The sequence below is a fragment of the Canis aureus genome, chromosome 27 (genome assembly GCF_053574225.1).
Source record: "Canis aureus isolate CA01 chromosome 27, VMU_Caureus_v.1.0, whole genome shotgun sequence".
Classification (NCBI taxonomy): domain Eukaryota; kingdom Metazoa; phylum Chordata; class Mammalia; order Carnivora; family Canidae; genus Canis; species Canis aureus.
In genome coordinates, this window is record NC_135637.1 from 21687817 (window position 1) to 21695759 (window position 7943).

The 7943-nt window shown below is 50.9% G+C and overlaps 1 long non-coding RNA gene across 1 annotated transcript; it reads left to right on the forward strand.

Moving 5' to 3' along the window:
- The first annotated feature begins 2817 nt into the window (after positions 1–2817).
- LOC144300034 (uncharacterized) lies at positions 2818–5382 on the forward strand. Its single transcript, XR_013366680.1, has 2 exons — positions 2818–3581; positions 4635–5382. It is a non-coding gene; the product is annotated as an uncharacterized LOC144300034 (long non-coding RNA).
- The last annotated feature ends 2561 nt before the right edge of the window (positions 5383–7943 follow it).

Sequence of the window (7943 nt, forward strand, 5' to 3'; positions counted from 1 at the left end):
TGTTTGATGACTTGTGAACTTGTGCAAAAGGAAACTGCTGCTTCAACCCTTGCCAAGACAGCATATCTGCAATCGTCATAACAGCCAATCTTCTCTGAGCACCTACCCTGTGCTAAGCCCCGTGCCAGAAACCTGGACTCATTAGACTGAAGGAAAGACCAAGGGAAAAAGTGTTAGCTCCTCCAGGAATTGTCTTGTTTTTTCCTCCTGATTTGGTCATTAAGGAAGAGCAGTCCCACTTGTGGGTGGCTATTTGTATTAAAAAAAAAAAAAAAAAAGTCCCTGCTCAGTGGGGTATCTTGCACAAAAGCAGAAAGCTAGAGTGTGCTTGACCCTACCACCTAAGTTAGTCCAGCAACCTGTCACAGGAGAGGAGACCATGGAGGCTAATGATTGCTGGTGGCCAGGGCAGGAGTTCTAGGGAACCAGAGTTGCTGCACACAACGAAGGCTTAACTCATGCCAAGGTCACAACCCACTGCAGGTCAGGACCTTTTGGTGGCTCTCCCCTGTTGACTCATGAAGCTGAGCTACTTTAAACCCTGCTATTTCGAGTTCTTTGCTCTGGCTGTGCAGTCAGGGTGAAAGCACGGGGACTCACGTTCACTCTTCACTTTTTTTTTTTTAATTTTTAAAATTTTATTCATGAGAGACAGAGGAAGAGATCTAGGCAGAGGGAGAAGCAGGCACCCCACACAGAGCGCCATGTGGGACTCGATCTCAGGACCCCGGGATCATGACCTGACCCAGAGGCAGACGCTCAACCACCCAGGTGCTCCTTCACTGCCTTTAGATGTGCCACATCGCATCTCTTTATGTCATCATGGGCGAGACCCAGTCACATGGCTCCACCCCGACCGCCGGGATTGCTGGGGGATGTGCACGCACGCTCGGTGAGCACTGCTGTCTACCACAAGTACCTTGGCATGACCACTAAATTCCAGTGCCTGTGTATCCAAGAAACAGCTTAGCTCACCTCGGCATGCTGTGTCTGTCGCCTGGATTCACAGGGGACTGATGGATAAACCAGAATGCAAGCTGATGACTTTAGAGCCAAAATTATAGCGGTCAGGCAGGTCCGATTACTCTCACTTGCCAATTAGCACATTGAGTCCTCTAGACAAATCTACATTCGAAGCCAAATTATGGTTAGGAATTGTTGATGGAGTATGAAATCAAAGCCGAAGGGGGGACGGTGATTCCAGTGGTTGATGCCAGCACGCTGCAGGGCAGTCCTTTCTGTAAGATGGTTCTGAAACCAAACCACTGAGGGTCATGGTTCAGGACAGTCTGTTGGCAAGTCTGGAGACCCCTCCTAAATTCTCTTCAAGCTCCAGCCATGAAGCAGAGCCTGAGGATGGGGCCCAGCACGCTGTATGTTCCTGATGGAGTCCCTGGGAATTCTAATGGCTGAGCACAAAAACCATCAAAATAAGAATGTGATGCAATGGGGCAGGCTTCCACTTTGCTAGCTACAATCGCATTCCACACATGCTTCCTAGAGACAACACCCACATCCCCCTAACGGAATATGGTGTTCCAAAACTCAGTCAGATACTCCGCTTACCGAGGGCACTTTGGAGAACGTTCCTCTAATTGGCTGGTTTTACCCTGATTTCATCCTCAGAGTAACGATGCTGAGGTTGAGTGTGATTCCAGGTCACTCCTCCAGCAGGGGTAGTTTTATAGAGGAGGACCCTCCTGCTTGTTTGTGTTTACGCCTGGAGAAGCCCCTCCGTGAGGTGCTTGGAGGATACTCCAGAAGGCAGGACTTGGAGAATGGCATTTCAGAAGGATTCACTGTATAGTTGGGTAAGCTCCCCTCCTTTTTTAAGATTTTATTTATTCATGAGAGACAGAGAAAGGCAGAGACACAGGCAGAGGGAGAAGCAGGCTCCCTGCAGGGGACTCCATCCCAGGACCCCCAGGATCAGGACCTGACCCACAGGCAGACCTTCAACCACTGAGTCGCCCGGGTGCCCCCAGATAAGCCCTTTCTAAAGATGTCCATCAATAGCATGCAAAGTGAGCCCTGCTGGGAAATACCAGCCACACATCCCGTGCCCTAGCACGAAGGAGCAGATCATACTGACCCTTCTGTGTACCCAGCACTTTACATAAGGAATCCCAGAGCCCTCTAGGCAGCCCTGTTGATGTTAACCACAGTTCAGACCTGAAGAAACAGGCCTGCAGAGTCTAAGTGGTTTGCCCACGGTTGCATCTGGAAAGTGGTGAGGCCCATAGGTACTGCTTCTTCCCCACCTGAAACTTTACCCAGAGCCGTCCCCACCCCAGAAGTAGAAAAAGCAACCTGAAGATAGATGCGTGTTGATCGCCCTATAGATATCAGCAAGAAAACACAGGAGTCAGAAATGAAACCTCCAGCCCCCCGGGGAAATCTGACCCACGTCATGCTCCAAAGGCTATTTGGATGATACAAAATGTACCTCTCTCTCCCGAGTCATATCCACCATTTTTTTTGCCTTTAAGGAGAAATTGCTCGTGCATCCTGAAGTATATTTGTAAAGGGTCCCATTTCAGCTCAAAAGTCCTCTCGGTGTAAACTGTTCCAGCAAATAAAATGGTGCTGGCATGAGCAGCCTCCCAGCACAGAAAAGGATGCATGGGGCCCTGCAGATGCAGGTGCAAGTGGTTTGTTGGGGGTGAGCTCTCTCTGGTTTGGAAGTTTGGTATCAAAATGGGTTAAGAACAATGCTACCCTACCTCATGGAGCCAAGAATTTGAGAATTAGCTGATAAATGTACACAACCCCCTTTGCCTGGCACATCATCCATGCTGTATCATGGTGGCCGTTACTGTTGGTAAGGGCGGGAGGGATGGGGGGAGGGAGGCAAGCAGGAAGTAGCCTAGCTGAGCTTGCAAGTGTTGCACATATGTTACCCATATATGTTGGTCCTCACAACTGAAAAGACCCCCTTTTACAAATGAAAAGGTACAAACGCAGAGAGGTTAGGAAAGGTGGGTTAGAGCTGCACAGCCAGAAAGGGACAAAGGTCCAGGGTGCCTGACTCCAAATTTATAGACTTTCTACCCCACCATCCATTCCCCCATGGAAAATAGCCCATAGTGTACACAGTGTAATGCTGAGCACATAGTAGGTGCTCAATAAATATTTGATGATTGTGAGTGAGTGAGCAAATGAATGAAATAGGCTCTGAAAGCGAGTCCTAGTTTCATTCACCAAGGCCTAGAAAATTTGGGGACACCCATGATTGCCTAAACCAAGTCTCTCTGAGATAAGGATGGTGCCTGTCACCTTCTGGACCCCCAAAAGGGCTTGGCACATTGGACCAAACCTTAGGTCAGCACCGGGCATTAGCTATGAATCTAATAATCCTTAGTCTTTCAGAGTCCAGAAGCACGTGAAAGGTCACTCAAGCCAGGTTCCTTTATAGCATCCATTCCAACATCCTCCCCCCATCCGTGGCTCCCCTGCCATGTGCCAGACGCTGGGGACAAAGAAAGGCCATCTGTTTCATCCCTGGGGGTCCTGACAGAAAACCCTTCTGTAAAAGACAGGAAGAAAATGCACCACCTGCTAACAGAAATGGAGTCGGACAGGTAGGATTCAAGGTTTATGTCTTTTCCTCCTTTTTTTAAAAAAATAGATTTTATTTATTTATTCATCAGAGACACAGAGAGAGAGGCAGAGACACAGGCAGAGGGAGAAGCAGGCTCCATGCAGAGAGCCCGATGTGGGACTCGATCCCGGGCCCTGGGATCACACCCTGAGCCAGGCATCCCTGTTTTTTCCTCCTTTTAACTTATTTTCCAGTATCTCTGCAACAGGATTATGTTATTTTTATAACAAAAAAGGGAAATGTAAAGATTTAATAAAGGAATGCTTTTGTATTGAGCTAAAATTTGCACTGTAAGCTCCCAGGCTCATGGCTCTGGGGGACGCAGCAGAGCATTTTGCGGGAGAAGGTCACTCCTCCCTTCTGATGAGCTAGCACAGGCGTCTGGAATAGACAGAGATTGCGATCTGCTCCCAGATTGCAGTGGTTTGCTAGCCTGGTCCGTGAGCTTCTCCAGCCTGCTCAGGCCTATCCTCTGAGCATCTGGGGGTGGCAGTGTAGCATCCAGGGTAGGCTCCACGGGCAGCTGCAGGGGCTCTGTGCTGCTTGCAGGGGCTTTGCGACTGGTCTAATGCTCTGCTTGTCGCTCCTTTGATATCCCTAATAACTCTTTAACAAAAATCAGGCCTTTTCATTTTGCAATTGGGCCCTGCAAATTATGTAGCCGGCGCTGGCAGTGTCACTCTTCCAGTCAAGGGCTTTGGAGCAAGACGGGCCTGGGTCCCAATCCCCGCTCCCTGACTTACGTACTCTGTGACCTGGAACAAGTGGCTTGACCTCCCTGTGACTCAGTTTCCCGAGTTGAAGAACAAAAATAACCTCATAACGATGTACTAAAGATTAACACTGGGTAGCCAGCACTCAGTACATACCCCCGAATTTTAGTGTTATTTGTTAGATAAAGTACCTAGCACAGGTCCCGGCAAAAAAGCAATCCGTCAATGACTAGTTGCTGCAACAGGGGAAGCCAATGGTTGGACACCCACAGATCAGACCCTGCGGATGGGCAGCTCTCCTCTCCACCCTGCTCCCTTAGCATCACTCTGAAGGGCAGAGGGAAGCAAACTGGAGCAAGGAGGGGGAGATCTCAGCTGGGATATGCACACACGCCCTCCCCATCCCCTGCCACCGAACCCTTGGAGGATGCTGGCTCGGCCTTTCTCCGGATACAAACACCATCCATCCCAACCTGGACCTGAGTGGTTCTTCGCAATACGCCTTTGGGGAAGGGAACGGCGTGGGCGGCCTGTGAGCGTGGGCTTGTCCCTGCTGCGATCCAGAGGCACATCCTGTTCTGGCGTTGCCATGGCACAGCCAAACATCTGCCACAACAGACGGCTGCGGCTGGCGGCTGGCAGCGAGGCCGTGGACGGGCACCGGAGGCTGGGGTGGAGAGGACGCAAGACCCAGCAAGACCTGCGCTGGACAGTGACCCGGGAAGCCTCCTCGAAACCGCCCCCTCCTGCCCCAGACGATCGCAGGCACGCACCCGCTCGCTGTGTCTGGACAGCTTCCGGGACCGGCCCGTTTCCCATAGGGAAGAGTTCCCAACTCCCGATGTTCTTCCCCGAGGCCCTGGGAGAAGATCCCAAGTGCACAGCCCTCGCAGGACTGCTCCCCCCTCCCCGCCGACCCCGAATTCTCATCCTGGTCTCGCTCCCAGCCAGGCTCCCAGAGCTGCCCTACGTGGCCCCGTCCTGCTCCCAAAATGGAATTTGCTTTCCTGGTTGTTATTGTTGTTTTTCCTGATTAGAAAGTAAAACACAGTCATTGTATCAAAATCACATGATGTCTGTAGCGACAGTAGCTGCTCGCGCTCGTGGTGTACAAGCCAGCCGCTGGGCCACATACCTCTCGTTAAAAATATGCGTGCATAAAGGGCTTAGTGTAGCACCGGGCCCAGGTACGTGCTATACCTGCATTTGTCAAATAAGATCATTCTTAATATGTGATTCCATCTGTCAAACTGGCAGTGCAAGGAAGAAACAGAGGCTCAGAGAAGTGACATCACACCCGCCTAAGGTCACTAAGGAGTCTCTGATCTGGATGTGAATCCGGGTGACACCAACACTATACAGCTTTAAGCCCAGAATCTTCCATCACCACCAACCCCCTTTGCTGCTTCACATAGTCCTTGAACACGTTGCCAGGTCCCCTCCTCTCTCCGGGCCACGCTCTCCCAGCCCTGACCTCATTCCTGCTGGAAGCCCCAGGGGTCCAACTGAGGTCACAGTTCTGGCCCTAACTCATGGAGGCCACACCCTGTCTGGGGCCTTTGGGCTCTCCTCACCCGTTCGTCTGTGTTCTTGCCTTCCAAGGGTTTCGGCACTCTACCGTCCCCTCCCAGGGCCTAGACCTCAGTGACATCACACCTTTTCCCTCTGCCCACTTTCCCTGCCCTGCAGTGCAGGCTTGGTTGGGATCCTAATGTTACTTGTAACAGGTGACACCTCTTGAGCCACCCTAGACAAGGTGGCTTTGTTTCCACCATTGTTCAGATGAAGAGACTCAGAAGTTGAAATGACTTACCCAGGTTGCCCAGCCAGAAAATAGAACTCCAGAGCCAGCTCTTCCAGAAAGCCACCCCTAATAGCGTGCCCTCAAGTCTGGGAGAGAGGGCTATTTAGTCTGAGCACCCCATGGGCATGTACAAGACTGTGAACCCCTTAGGTTGGGGGCTGGGTCAGCTTTATTGTGGCCCACTCTGTGCCTGACATAATAGACACTCAACAAGTATTTATTCAATGAATGGATAAATAAAATGATGAATGGTGGAATTGATCTCTTCTCGTCTTGGGCCTTGAGAGGTTTGCGGCAGTCAGGCAGTCCTGATTGAATCTTTCCTGTGCCACTTCCTGGCTGTGTGACCTTGGCCCAGTAACCTGTCTGTAAAAAAGGGTTACAGTCTATAGGGAGGGGTGGAGATGACTTGCAATGACTGTACGTAGTAGGTGTTCAGTAAATAATAAATAGCACTGTAAAGAGAGAATTCAGGCCCGAAGTCAGGCTGTGGGGGTTCCTAATCCGAGCTCCAACACCGACTAAATGCGTAAAATCACTTTCCTTCTCTGGGCCTCATTTTCCCTATCTGCCACTTAGGGTTAATTATATCACTGATCACTTGGTGTAGTGAGGATCAAATGAGAGTCCACATAGTAAGTCCACCATAAACATGGGCCTCTATGATTTGGGGTGAGTTCTCCCATTTCTTCTACCCGACACCAGTGCGTTGCTCTGTGCCAGGAGGAAGTAGGTGCTCACATTTTTGAAGGCATCAAATCCATTTCTGTTTGGCTCTAGGTCTAGGGAGCCAAAGCACCTCCCAGAACTCTATTCCTATACCTGGGCCGGCTCTGGGGTGTTTCTCCATTCCACTTCCCGACTAGGTGCACATGGAGCCATGACCCTGTCACAGCCTCTGTGCTGATTCTTGAGGAGCTGGGTTAGTAAGTGCTCTTCCAGGGATCATCTCTCCACAGAGCCTACAAAGGAAGTAGGGAAATTTGAGTGGGAGTGGGAGTGCCTCCGGTGTGAGGACTGTTACCCAATGGAAGGAAGATACACAGAGAGGAGAGTGGGGCTCAGGATAGCATCACTATGCCTAGCTTGGTGCCTGTGGACACGTCACTCCACCTCTCTGAGCAATGGTTCCTGGACCAGGGGCTGTCTATGGCACTGGTGCCCATGAAATGGTTGACAAGGCAATGAAGGCTGGATCATACAGTGAGCGCTGGACGAATGGACAGGCACTGCGGTCTCAGTTTTAGGAGTGAAGCTCCTACTTTCACAGATGCAGAAGCTCAGCCTCAGAGAGGCCAGTGACATGTCCAAATTCTCACAGCAAGGATCTTGCTGGATCCACCTGTGGCCTTAGCTATCCTCGCTGCTCTGCCCCCAAACAATCAGCAGGGCTGGGCTTCTGGGGAGACCAAGAGAGGTCTCCTAGGCCTGAGGAGGCCCTAGAGAGGGGTGGAGGAGAGCAATAGTTTTAGGCCTTTATCCTGGGCCTTGTTTTCTCATTAAATCCTAAGAACTCCAAGGAAATGCTGTTGTCCCCATTTAACAGCTGAGGGACCATGGGCTCAGAAAGGTGACTGTCACTTACCAAAGCATACGGTGGAGAAGGGAAGTTCATATCCCCAGCCCCAGGAGACCCTTGACCACAGCCCCAAGTCTGTTTTCTGGAAGAAGGAAGTGAGTGTGGACAATACAGGGACACACAGCGAATCCTGTGGCTTCAGGAGTTCAATCTGCCTCCCGTCCCCCAGGAAAGGGAAGTGAGAGGAAACACAAGGTCAGCTTGGGGTGTGATTAGAAGCTTCCAAAGTGCAGGTAAGAAAAGGCC